This window comes from Heptranchias perlo, chromosome 5 (genome assembly GCF_035084215.1).
Source record: "Heptranchias perlo isolate sHepPer1 chromosome 5, sHepPer1.hap1, whole genome shotgun sequence".
NCBI classification, from domain to species: domain Eukaryota; kingdom Metazoa; phylum Chordata; class Chondrichthyes; order Hexanchiformes; family Hexanchidae; genus Heptranchias; species Heptranchias perlo.
Genome location: NC_090329.1, coordinates 88,498,715 through 88,513,036, shown reverse-complemented (window position 1 = coordinate 88,513,036; position 14,322 = coordinate 88,498,715). Strand labels below are relative to the sequence as shown.

Sequence of the window (14,322 nt, the reverse complement as noted above, 5' to 3'; positions counted from 1 at the left end):
CCAGAGGATGTTCTCTTTGTCCATATCCTATTCCTCACCAGGAACATTTATTTCCATGTGTGTAATATTGCCTGCCTCTTTTAAAAACCTCCTCAAAACCATTTTCTTTATCTGTGCTCGGTCATTTCTCCCAGCACCTATTACTGTTTTGCATCTGTTTTTCCTCTATAAAGAGCCTAGGATTGTTTACTACATTAAAAAATGCACTTTTAGCCTATCTTGATAACTAAGATCTTTAAACTGGGAATTAGTCCAGTGGCCCTCCTCTGCCACCCTTTCCAAAGCCTCAATATCACCCGCCAAGTGAGGAGACCAAAACCAGACACAGTATTCCAACCGAGGCCTGACCAAAATCTTGTACAAGGACAAAATAATATGCTTTGTCTTATAGTTAATTGTCCTAAAAAAGCACCCCAACACCCCATTCGCTCTAGCTATTGCTTCATGGCATTGCTCATGGATCTTTAAAGATCTATGGATTAGAACGCCCAGATCTCTTTCTTTCTCCACCTGCTTTAATGCTTTTCCCTGAAGGGTGTATGTACGTTCAGCATTCACCCTGCTCACATGCATAACACTGCATTTTTCCAAGTTAAACATAATTTGCAGGTCACGACCCCAATCCCTCAACACATCAAGATCTGCCTGAAGCAGTCGAGCATCGTCTACGGTCCTGACACTTGCACAAACTAGCAGATCGTGCCCCCAACACCTACATCTAGATCATCAATAAAAATAGTTAAGAGCAATGATCCCAACACCATTCCCTGTGGGACACCACTGGTGACCAGTCTCCAAACAGATCCAAATCCATGTATAACTACTTTCTGCCTATGGCCTTCCAGTCAGTTCTCAATCCAGCTCAATATATTACCGCCAATAGCAGAGGCTTCGATCTTGTAGAGAAGCCTCTTGTGCGGTACCTTGTCAAAAGCTTCTAGGAAGTCTATGTAGACTATGTATCCTGGGCTTCCCTCACCCACCATCTTGGAGGACATCAGCAACACTTCTTCTTGAGCTCGTTGAAACTGGGAATTCATATGGGGCCTGGATACGTCTATTCCGACCCCAGGATGATCAGGGTGGTACTTCTACCCGCCACCACAGCCTTACCATAACCCTGACCCATTTTCCTGAATCAGGAGTCATTATGTGTACATGGCAGCTCACAGCTGGATCCCACCAGCAAACTGGAGCCTGCTGTTGCAGAGGTGGTAAATTAATTCATTTATTTATCCTGGTTAGACCATAAGACCATAAAACCATAAGAGACAGGAGCAGGAGTAGGCCATTCGGCCCCTCGAGCCTGCTCCGCCATTTAATGAGATCATGGCTGATCTGATTTTTACCTCAACTCCACTTTCCCGCCCTTTCCCCATATCCTTCGACTGCCTTGCTGATCAAAAATTTGTCTAACTCAGCCTTGAATCTATTCACACCTTTTTGGGGTAAAGAATTCCAAAGATTCACGACCCTCTGGGAGAAGAAATTCCTCCTCATTTCAGTCTTAAACGGGTGACCACTTATTCTGAGACTATGCCCCCTAGTTTTAGATTCCCCCATGAGGGGTAACATCCTCTCAGCATCTACCCTATTGAGTCCCCTCAGAATCTTGTATGTTTCAATAAGATCTCCTCTCATTCTTCAAACTCCAATGAGTATAGACCCAACCTGTTCAATCTTTCCTCAACCCTTCCATACCCGGAATCAACCTAGTGAACCTTCTCTGAACTGCCTCCAATGCAAGTATGTCCTTCCTTAAATAAGGGCACCAGAAATGTACGTAGTACTCCAGGTGTGGTCTCACCAGCACCCTGTCCAGTTGTAGCATGACTTCCCTGCTTTTATACTCCATCCCCCTAGAAATAAAGGCCAATATTCCGTTTGCCTTCCGGATTACCTGCGGCACCTATATGTTGACTTTTTGTGTTTCATGTACGAGGACACCCAGATCCCTCTGTACCGCAGCATTTTGTAGTATTTCTCCATTCAAATAATATTTTGCTTTCTTATTTTTCCTCCCAAAATGGATGACTTCACATTTTCCCACATTATATTCCATCTGCCAAATTTTTGCCCATTCATTAACCTGTCAATATCCCTTTGCAGACACTTTGGGCCCAATATTAGGAGGGAGGTGGGTTGGCAGTGGGGGGCTTGACTGGGCTGTCGGTAACCCGCCCAGTAAAATCGGTGGTTATCCCATGCGATCGTAAGTAAATTGAAACCACTTACTTTGGCTTCCGGGTTTCGTGCTGGAAAGTTGCGCAGCGGGCTGTCAGCTGGAGGAGCTGTATTTAAAGGGGCAGTCCTCAACTGACTGATGCTGCAGAAAGGAGCCAAAATTACAGCATGGAGCATCCCAGGGGAAAGGCTGCTTCCAGGTTTAATGATGCCTCACTCCAGGTCTTACTTGATGGGGTGAGGAGGAGGGGGAGGACAGAGATCTTCTCCCGGTGGACGGGAGGAAGTGGCCTGCCTCTGCCACCATGAAGGCCTGGCTCGAGGTGGCAGAGGAGGTCACCTGCACCACCAATATATCAAGCACTTGCATACCGTGCAGGAGGCGCTTCAATAACCTAAGTAGGTCAGCCGAAGTGAGTACACTTACTCATTCCCCTACACTCCGTCTGCCACATCACCGCCCCCACCCCACATCTCCTTCTGCACAGCCAACACCACTCTATCACATCACTCCTCACACCCACTCAAAGCTCATCCTCATCTTACCTGCACTTACTCACCTCGCCAGTACTCATCCCACCACTACCACTCAACCCAATCCTCATACAATCTCATGGCTCTATCTTATACTCACCCTCTCATGCATCTCTTTCACGGTCAGCCTCACCCCACCTGCCACTACCTGTGCTGCATCCACAGGGCATGCATCACATATGTATAGTAGGAAGCGTAAGGAAAATGTGTCGTGAGCATGAAGGGGATGCACAAGGGTGTGTGAAGGTTTGTCATGGTTTTTACTTATATTTGATTTCTGATCAACTCACATTACATATTATATTGTCACCACTCTGCCACATATTGGCCATTCTTGACTGGCTTGTGCAATAATGCCCTTTCATGAGGTTCTCCATGAACACCCTTGATGTCACCCATTGGGTCACCCTACAGTGGGTGTATGTGTAGTTGCACGACTACTTTATGCAGGTGCCTGTTGCACAGCACTGTGTTGTGTAGCTCCACGTGGCGGAGGTGGACGGCATGCCTGGCGAGGCTGGTGATGTTGCTCGTCCTCCAATGGAGTGATGAATGCAGCAATGGACGCCCCCCCCCCCTTCCCCCCATCCTGTCGGTGTGAGTGTGAGGGGGTCCACAAAGTAGGTAAATGTGTTTGGACATCAGAGTTTAGGGTATGATTTAATAATTTGGAGTGTGGAGACAACGGTGTGGCAGGCAAAACTTTGTCTGAGGTGACAGAGTGCCCTGCTGCAATGAATGAGGGTTTACCCCGCACCTGTTAAATGGACCTTTGCAGCTGCCACTGGCTGCTGGCTGCAACACGTCTGTTTAAACAGGGACTGTTTCCCCCAGCTTGGGAAACACACTCTGGGTAGTCCAAAATCCGAATCCTCCTAAAATCTCCAACTAATGAGGTCTGTAAACGACCTCAAGTACCCAGATAATGATCTTAAGTGGGATCTCGCCGGCTTTGATTGCCGTTGGGAGTCCCGCATGAGGGGGCTGCGCGCACACCGATTCGCGTCATTGGGGAACCCGGAAGTGGGCGGGTTGGAGCCGGGCTTCGGACCCGCTCCAGGAATCCCCAATTTTAGGAGCCCAGCCCCGCCACGAACGCACCCGCTCGGCCATCCGAAAATTGATCCCTTTGTGTCCTCATCACCACATGCTTTTCCACCTATCTTTGTATCATCACAAGACACTCTGTTCCTTCATCCAAGTCATTGATATATATTGTAAATAGTTGAGGCCCCAGCACTGAGCCCTGCGGCACCCCACTAGTTACAGATTGCCATTTTGAAAATGGCCATTTTGAAAATGACCCTTTTATCCCGACTCTTTGTTTTCTGTTAGTTAGCCAATTCTCTATCCATGCCAGTATATTACCCTCAACACCATGAGCTCTTATCTTGTGCAGTAATCTTTTAGGTGGCACCTTATCGAATGCCTTTTCGAAATCCAAAAATACTGTATCCATTGGTTCCCCTTTATCCACCTTGCCCGTTACTTTCTCAAAGAACTCTAATAAATTTGTCAGACATGATTTCCCCTTCATAAAACCATGTTGACTCTCCTTGATTGTATTATGAATCTCCAAATGTCCTGTTAATACTTTCTTAATAATGGATTCTAGCATTTTCCCAATGTCAGACGTTAGGCTAACTGGTCTATAGTTACCTGCTTTCTGTCTCACTCCCTTCTTGAATAGGGGTGTTATGTTTGCGTTTTTCCAATCCGCTGGGTCCTTTCCAGAATCTAGTGAATTCTGGAAGATTACAACCAATGCATCCACTATCTCTGTAGCCACTTCCTTTAAGACCCTCGGATAAAAGCCATCAGGTCCAGGGGACTTGTCAGCCTTTAGACCCATTAGTTTACCTAGCACTTTTTCTCTAGTGATAGTGATTGTTTTTAGTTCCTCCCTCCCCTTTGCCCCTTGATTTTCTACTATTATTGGTATGTTTTTAGTGTCTTCTGCTGTGAAGACAGATACAAAATATCTGTTCAATTCATCTGCCATTTCCTTGTTTTCCATTATTATTTCCCCAGTCTCATCCTCTAAGGGACCAATGTTTACTTTAGCTACCCTCTTCCTTTTTATATACTTGTAGAAGCTTTTACTGTCAGTTTTTATATTTCTTGCTAGTTTACTCTCATAATTTATTTTCTTCCTCTTTATTATTCTTTTAGTCATCCTTTGCTGGTTTTTAAAGTTTTCCCAATCTTCGGGCTTACCAGTAATCTTTGCCATGTTGTATGCTTTTTCTTTTAACCTGATACCATCCTTGACTTCCTTAGTTAGCCATGGTTGGCTCACCATTTTTGTGGCGAGTCATAAAATATCTTTTTAAATGTTCACCACTGCTTATCCACCATCATACCATCTAATCTGTTTACCCAGTCCACTTTAGCCAATTCCGCCCTCATTCCTTTATAATTGCCCTTATTTAAGTTTAATACAGTAGTTTCAGACCCAAGATCCTCGCTCTCAAACTGGATGTGAAATTCTATCATGTTATGATCACTGCTTCCCAAGGGATCCTTTACTTTGAGATCATTAATTGATCCTGTTTCACTACCCATGACCAGATCTAAAATGGCCTGTTCCTTGGTTGGTTCCCTGACGTATTGGTCTAAGAAACAGTCCCTAATACACTCTATGAGCTCCGCCTCAGGACTATTTTTGCCAATTTGGTTTGTCCAATCTATGTGAAAGTTAAAATCGCCCATGATTATTGCATTACCTTTTTTACAAGCCCTCCGTTATTTCCTGATTTATATTTTGCCCTACAGTGTAGCTACTGTTGGGGGGCCTATATACTACTCCCACAAGTGATTTCTTTCCCTTGCTATTTCTTACCTCCACCCAAATTGATTCGACATCTTGATCTTCTGAGCCAAGATCATTTCTCACTATATTATACCAATTTTATCCTTTATTAACAGAGCTACCCCACCACCTTTACCTTTTTTCCTATCCTTCCGAAATGTTAAATAACCCTGAATATTTAGCTCCCAACCTTGGCCACCTTGTAACCACATCTCTGCAATGGCCACGAGATCATACCCATTTGTTTCTATTTGTGCCGTCAATTCATCTATCTCATTACGAATGCTGCGCGCATTCAGATAAAGAACCTTTAATTTTGTCTTTTTACCATTCTTTCCTACCCCAGCCCCATTTACTAGTGCACTCTTATGTTTGTATGCTCTGTCCCTTCCTGACACACTCTGCTTATCATTACCCCCATCACTTTCCTGTACTATTTCCTTGTCTTTTCTCTTTACCAATCTAAACTTCGCCCCACCTGAACCCTCCCCCCCTCTATTTAGTTTAAAGCCTTCTCTACCGCCCTAGTTATTCGGTTTGCCAGAACACTGGTCCCAGCATGGTCCAGGTGAAGCCCGTCCCAAAGGAACAGCTCCCTCTTTCCCCAGTACTGGTGCCAGTGCCCCATGAATCGAAACCCACTTTTCCCACACCAATCTCTGAGCCACGCATTCATCTCTCTGATCTGATTTACCCTGTGCCAATTTGGTCCTGGCTCAGGTAATAATATGGAGATGATCACCTTTGTGGTTCTGCTTTTTAATTTAGTCCCTAGCTGCTCAAACTCACTCAGCAGAACCTCTTTCTTCGTCCTACCTATGTCGTTGGTACCTACATGGACCACGACAACTGGATATCCTCCCCCTCCCACTCCAAGTTTCACCCCAGCCCTGAGGAGATGTCCTTAACCCTGGCACCGGGTAGGCAACACAGCCCTCGGGATCTCGCTCTTTTTTTAAAAAAGCAGCCTTTCTGGCCACCATATGAATCGATCCTTCTTTCCCCCTACTATGAAACATTAAATTTGGGCCAAGAGAAGTGGTGCAGAAATTATTCCCTTTGTCCATCCTCCACTGTTCCTCTCCGACTTGTTCTACTCACCACCCTCTTTATACAGTACGAGAGTCATTTCCCTACTTCACATTCCTGGCAGGAAGCCTCGCCTGCCGATGCTGAATATTGGAAATTCAGGCACCCAGATTTCCAATACATGGTACTGGCAGGTGAGGCTTCCTTCCGGTCGAGCAATGTCAGAAGATTGCCTCTTACTTGTAAACACACTCACACCGTTTGAAGAAAAGTCTAAGCCAGTTTTGTGTACAGGCAGCAGCTCTGTGTTCCTATGTGATCACTGATAACCTGCAGTAATTAAATGGAGGATTTTTTCTCCCAAGGTAGGGCAGATGTGGCCTGAAGAATTTCATATGAATATGTTAACACATTTGTTACTAATATCTCACAGCATAACTTCGAACCAATTATTGTTACGCAAGCATATTTTATGTTCTTTGCTTGCTACTGAAATCCCTTCAATATCCTAGGTGGCACAAATACTGGCAGCTGGCAGTTCACTTGCTGTGATAAAAATAGTTGTGGAGTGCACTGGTACAATTCAAGTGTCATAATCCCATTAGAGACATGGATGAGTAGTGGCAGAGGTACGTCAGGGAGATCCATTAGGTAATGGTTTCCCCTTTGGCTTCAGGCACCCATCTCAACAAAGACCACTCCATTCAAAAACCTTCTCATTTTCTAAACAGAGGGCCATGCTAGATTCATCTGACACAACCACAACCATTATTTGGAGCCAATAATGTGATGGTGGGCGTCCGATGCACTTTGGGAGTCTGTTCCCCATATTATTAGCCTGAAGCTTCCCAGGAGCCCAACGTTTCTTGCATATGAGTTGTTATCATGAAGGGTACTGGGAACCTACGTAGAAACTATGTGTAATGTTTATTAAGGCCCTGAGAAAAATTTAAATTAGGGAGTCTCCTTGTAATGAAACTGGAGCTCCAAAGCACTGCTTCAGCTGCATAACGTACATTTGGTATGGGAGCTGAAGGGGAGGCCCCAATAAATATATTTTTTAAAATTCTTACGTGCTTGGCCGTTCCCTTTGCCACCTTTACCTTCTGTTCCCCCCTCCCCCATCCCCAGAAAATGGTGCCAGCATTTGATGGACAGCGAACAGCCACAGAATATGGCTGGCTACTGATGCCTGAAATTCCAACATGTCGGAAGTTACATGCCAGAAGCACTATAAAATGATTTTACTGTGCTAACCTTGCATTTTGTGGTGAGCTCAGCTGTTTCCTGCATAGCCACGTGGCGCTCTTGAACAGCACCAACCTCAGCCCATGCAGGGGCCACAATATTGACGCCATGATGTTGAGAAGCCACCAGATATTATAAGAGTGCTCCTCGGATCTAATTTGGCAGCCAGATTATTCAGAAAAATTGAAAGGATTTTTGCAAAAATTTTGGAGCCGCAATTCAAAAGAATAATAAGCTGAGGTACACTCATGGGGATCTTTGTCCTTTTTTCAGTATAAGAGAGTTTAAGACTTCATGTATTGAGATGTTATCAGAGTTAGTAATTTCATGAAACAGTTTCTGGAATAGGGGAACCAGTTTAAAGGACATTTTTTTTTGGTAAAGGTAAGCAGAGAAACCATTTGGGCAAAGAACTTGACCCCAAATTTCAACAAAATCACAAATAACATTATGAAGAAAAAAGCTTAAATATTTCCCTCAAGATAAAATGTAATTCAATTCTATCCACATTAAAAAAAAATCAGAATTACATGTTAATTCTGAAAGCATAGGTGGATCACTATAATTAGTTTTAGTAATTCTACATGTGTAAAATATAGTGGAAAGCCATCAGGAATTAGACCAGATTGTGCTTGAGCCTTCCTAACTGAAGGCCACAATATTAATTCCTGGTTGTTTTACGCTCCTCTTGTGCCTTGCTCCACTTTGCGATACTGGTGCAGAGCTTTGCCCGCCAGCAGTGCAATTTTGTTAAATCGGCCCTTTGATTTGGAGCACAGTGACAGCAATGCCAAGTGAAAGGAATTATATAGTCAACCAGTCAGGGACAGCTCTGTTGTCAAGGTTACCCTTATGCACTGCACTATAATAACTAGATATGTGGATAGGAAGAAGAAATACATTAGCAACAGTTGATTGCTTAAAAGCTTTTTAATCTGCTGCCTTGTAGAACGAGGAAGGTAAAAGAAAATAGCACAGGCATCCTCTGATGCCATTTGAAAATACAGAAATTACTGTCTGCTTCTTTAGATGATCATTTAAAAAAAGTCCTCTTTTTTTGGTGTTATCTGCATCAAAAGGGATGAATGTTAAGGAGGCGGTGTGTGTGGTAAAGTAGCATGTTGGTGCACCGACTTGTTATGTGTGCAGAGTAGTAGGATGTGGGTTTGTACTTGCATTTCTTCACATAATGAGATGCTGATATTGTCAGGGCTGCCAGTGCTGTTACATTTAGCAAATGTGAAGGGAGAGGAAACCAGAAGATGAGTCAACTTGGACTATTCTCTCTTGAGCCTACTGGTTGCACTAGTATTGGGAGAGGCCCAGCAGAAGGAATTGCGCATGGCACACAAAGGATGTCAGGAAAGCTTTCTCCTTCTTTATTAAATTCCTTCTGAAGATGTACTTCCCTCAAATTCACTGCCACCATTCTCCAGGGTGCTAAAATCTGTGCAGATGGAGTGTTTGACGGAATTTGCTGCGATTGGCCAGGGTCCATGATGCCACTTGCTCAGATCCCCTATCATCTTGGAAAGAACCTATTTTTCATGCACAGCAAAGTCCCACAAACAGCAAATGAAAGAGATGACAGATAATCTCTTTTTGTTGGTGTTGGTTGAGGATGAATGCTGGCTAGAGCATGACGAGAACTGCCCGCTCCTCTTCAAATAACACCATGGGACCTTTTGGATCCACTTGATCAGGTCAGTCAAGGGGAGAGCAAGCATGACCTTCTATTACTACAGCATACTAAACATGTTTACAATGACTTCCCCCACAAATTGTCTTATAGTACTTCAAAACCTTACTATGAATGCCCATGAATCTACAGGGTGGCCCCAACTTCACTTACATCCTTGCATACATTCAGCCCATCTAATGTAGCTGACTGTTGCATGTACATGTCATTACACTCACTATGGGTTGCATAATGACATGTGGGCATCACTGCAAGTCATCATAAGAACATTCTCACTTCTTTTACTCTTCTTGCAGAAGAAGATAGCAGTGAGAGATCTCACACATAGGAGGTGCCCCCCCCTTCATTTCACATCACAAATGCTGCATGAGGACGAACCCCCAGAAATTCTGAGAAGGGAGGCCACAGACTATGTTAGAGATGGGGAAGTAGGAGGGCCACTGTCAGCTCATAGTTTATTACCAACCTCTGCTGCTTCCTTTCCATGCTGAAACCCTTCACTATATTATTTCTTCTCGCTGTGAAAAAAGAAAGACTTGCATTTATATAGCACCTTTCACGACCTCAGGGTGTCCCAAAGCACTTTACGGCCAATGAAGTACTTTTGAAGTGTAGCAACTGTTGTAATGTAGGAAACACGGCAGCCAATTTGCTCACAGCAAGGTCCCACAAACTGCAATGAGATAATGGCCAGCTAATCTGTTTTTTGATGTTGGTTGAGAGATAAACATTGACTAGGATACCAGGGAGAACTCCCCTGATCTTCTTTGAATATTTCCATGGAATCTTTTACGTCCACCTGAGAGGGGCGATGGGGCCTCAGTTTAACATCTCATCCAAAAGATAGCATCTTCATCAGTGCAGCACTCCATCAGTACAGCACTGGAGTGTCAGTCTGAATTTTGTGCTCAAGTCCCTGAGTGGATCTTGAACCCACAACCTTCAGACTCAGAGTTGAGAGTGCTACCACTGAGCCATGGCTGACACCTCCTTTCATCGAGATACTTTGTAAACTGTCTTCCTCCTCTCTTTCTCGCGCTGTGCCAAGAAAAGCAAGCCAGGCTCTATGAGCACTTCGCAGCATGCGCCATCACTCACTCCCACCCAAACACAAACTCATTTGTATTCATTCCAGGGAATTTAGAGAATGAGTTAGAGGAGAGTGAACTGAGTGAGACAAACACTACGATTGGGCAGGAACAGGTGAAGGTGGTACAGGAAGAAGAGGAACGTGCTGGCCAGAGGGTCGCTAACCTTGGCTGTTGAGCCTGGGAATCTGGACCTCAAGAGACTTTTTTTTTAAAAAGATGCTTTCTGAGCATCAACACTTGGGCAGGCAATTGAATCCTTGCCAAAGAATTCTGGGCACCACATCTCAGGAAGGATATATTGGCTTTGGAGGGGGTGGAGCATAGATACACCAAAATGATATTGGGGCTAAAAGGGTTAAATTATTAGGACAGGTTGCATTGACTAGGCTTGTATTCCCTTGAGTGTAGAAGGTTAAGGGGTGATCTAATTGAGGTGTTTAAGATGATTAAAGGATTTGATAGGGTAGATAGAGAGAAACTATTTCCTCTGGTGGAGGAGTTGAGAACAAGGGGGCATAAGCTTAAAATTAGAGCGAGGCCGTTCAGGGATGATGTCAGGAAGCATTTCTTCACACAAAGGGTAGTGGGAAATCTGGAACTCCCACAAAGAGCTGTTGAGGCTAGGTCAATTGAAAAATTCAAATCGGAGATAGATTTTTGTAGATAGGATATTAAGGGATATGGAGCAAAGGCAGGTAGATGGAATTGAGGTACAGATCAGCCATGATCCAATTGAGTGGCAATGATATGGAGATGCCGGTGATGGACTGGGGTTGACAAATGTAAGGAATCTTACAACACCAGGTTATAGTCCAACTGTTTTATTTGAAAATCACAAGCTTTCGGAGGCTTTCTCCTTCGTCAGGTGAGTGTGGGATTCCATGGAAGGTTACCGCATTTATAGTCAGAGATTATAGTCAGAATGCATTTATAGTCAGAATGTGGTAACCTTCCATGGAATCCCACACTCACCTGATGAAGGAGAAAGCCTCCAAAAGCTTGTGATTTTCAAATAAAACAGTTGGCCTATAACCTGGTGTTGTAAGATTCCTTATAATTGAGTGGCAGAACAGGCTTGAAGGGCTGAATGGCCTCCTCCTGTTCCTATGAGTCTACTACAGATGGCAGTTCAGTTGGAGGAGTCTACTAGCTGATGCTTTTACAGGGGCCAGAAAGCATGCAAGCCCGGGCTGCCCATGCAGTAGCAGAACTGGTGCAGTTTGCAGCAGATCTGTTTTAGGACTCAACTGCCAGGAGGTGAAAGTCATCTCATAAGAACATAAGAAATAGGAGCAGGAGTAGGCCATACGGCCTCCCGAGCCTGCTCCGCCATTCAGTAAGAGCATGGCTGATCTTCTACCTTACTCCACTTTCCCGCCCTATCCCCATATCCCTCGATTCCCTTAGAGTCCAAAATCTATCGATCTCAGTCTTGAATATACTCAATGGCTGAGCACCCGCAGCCCTCTGGGGTAGAGAATTCCAGAGATTCACAACTCTCTGAGTGAAGAAGTATTTCCTCATCTTGGTCCTAAATGGCCGACCTCTTATCTTGAGACTATGACTCCTGGTTCTAGTCTCTCCACCAGTGGAAATAGCCTCTCAGCATCCACCATGTCAAGCTCATTTGCACACAGGGCATCAAATCCATCTCATCTGCTTCAGCCATTGAGGTAACAATTAGATGAAGCAAAAGCTAGGGTCCAGAGCACAATTGTCACATTCCATCACTAAAGTGAGGCACAGTGGAAGCAAACTACCAGGCAACGCAATAGTAAAAAAATCTAAATGCACTCAAACTGTATGTAGAGAATTTCTCGCAATGGTTTGTAAACATGTGGCAGGTGGCAGGAAAGGAAGATTTGTCAATTGCTAAATTTGCAAATTTAATGCAATGCAGGTGAAGGGATATTTGTGAAGTGCGAGGGAAAAAAAGTAGACCGGATTATTAAGGCAGTGGTCACATTTTCAAGTTAAGAGGTATTCTCTATGGGAGCTTGCCAGATGGCTCTTACAGTGGCACCAGATTCTGCTCAACAACAACAACAACAACAACAACAACAACAACAACAACAACAACTTGTGTTTATATAGCGCCTTTAACGTAGTAAAATGTCCCAAGGCGCTTCACAGTTATCAGACAAAATTTGACACCGATCCACATAAACAGATATTAACACAGGTGACTAAAAGCTTGGTCACAGGTAGGTTTTAAAGAGCATCTTAAAGGAGGAGAGAGAGAGGCGGAGAGATTTAGAAGGATATGCCGATAGGGTTAGATAAAGAGAGGTGGGAGGAGGCTCGTGTGGAGAATAAACACCTGCATAGACCAGTTGGGCTGAGTGGCCTGTTTCTGTGCCTTAGACTCTCTGTAACTCTATGTTTAGATAGGGAATTCCAGAACTTAGGGCCTAGGCAGCTGAAGGCACAGCCGCCGATGTTGGGGCAATGGAAATCGGAGATGCACAAGTGGCCAGAATTGGTGGAACGTAGAGATCTTGGAGATTGTAGAGCTCTACAATAAATTGCAGTTTGCAAAGACTCAAGTCCTTGCCATATTCAGAAAAATGTTACAGTATTTTTTTTTGGTAATGACATTTAGACATGCAGTCCCCAGCACCATGCCTCCCACTTCTTGGTACGGTTCAAGTCAGCATAAAAATACCATATGTGCTGACTTTAAAAATATTCAGTGTTATTTTCTTAGGCTGCAGTGAAGCCCATTAAAATGCACTGAAGCACAAACTGTGAACACTGCTGTAAATGACAAATATTATATCTGACTAAGTGTACAGTCTAATTCACTGAACCATTTACACCATCACCAAATGCAAATATTCATTAATGCCAGTCCAAACTCAGGCCTGATGTGTTGTAAATGATTATGTACCGTACAGTGTTTTGAGCCCTTTAGAAGATCATTAATGGACCAAATACAGTGATTTGTTAAACATGTCTCTCTGAGATCACAAAAAAAATGTTCAAGACAATAATCTAATACTACTGTCATTGGAACTATTTCAATATGCAGCCTGGGTAACTAAGTCATCTAATTTGGAGATATTATTCCTTTAACCCTCTTAGTCCAGGGTAATTTAATACAAAATATTGAATAAATAAATTTTAAACATTAAATAATAAATGTTCTGCATGGTTAACACCATTATTGGTGGCAGCACGTAATAGACAGATGTGACAGGCTAACCACAGCTGACCTGCAGACAGGACTGGCTGAGTTAGAAGTATGTTAGGTCAAGCATAAGTTTTTCTTGGTGGATGAATTTTTATGCTAATAAAGGTAAAGGATGTTGGTGCTGGAAAGTGTAAACATTTTCCACTTTTGCCCCTAGTTTTAGCATCAAGCATTCAAGATTAGGTACAGTATGTTAAGGTATAGGTGATAATTTTCCAAATTTATTCTGCTGGCAAGAAGCGTAACCTATCGATGGATGCAAAATGGAAAATCAGCCACCCGGATTCCAGACATGTAATACCAGTGGGCAGAGCTCCCTGCTCGCAATGTAAATTTAGAAAATTATCCCTGTAGAGTAAATCTCTACTCTTCCCTAAACTGTTTAAATGTTTCCACTTCCTATGAGAGCCATTCTTCTACCCTCTCAGAATACTAGTTTAGTATTGACTTTGCACGCAATTTTGTGCTATGGACCTATTAAAACTATATAGACAATGGCCAACTCATTTTGCTAATAAATTAGAAAAGTGTC

At 43.6% G+C, this 14,322-nt stretch overlaps 1 protein-coding gene across 1 annotated transcript in view; it reads left to right on the top strand.

The window, feature by feature from the left end:
• Positions 1-14,322, top strand: part of faxcb (failed axon connections homolog, metaxin like GST domain containing b) — a 66,774-nt gene that overhangs the window by 16,369 nt on the left and 36,083 nt on the right. The gene's annotated exons all lie outside the window — the stretch shown is intronic.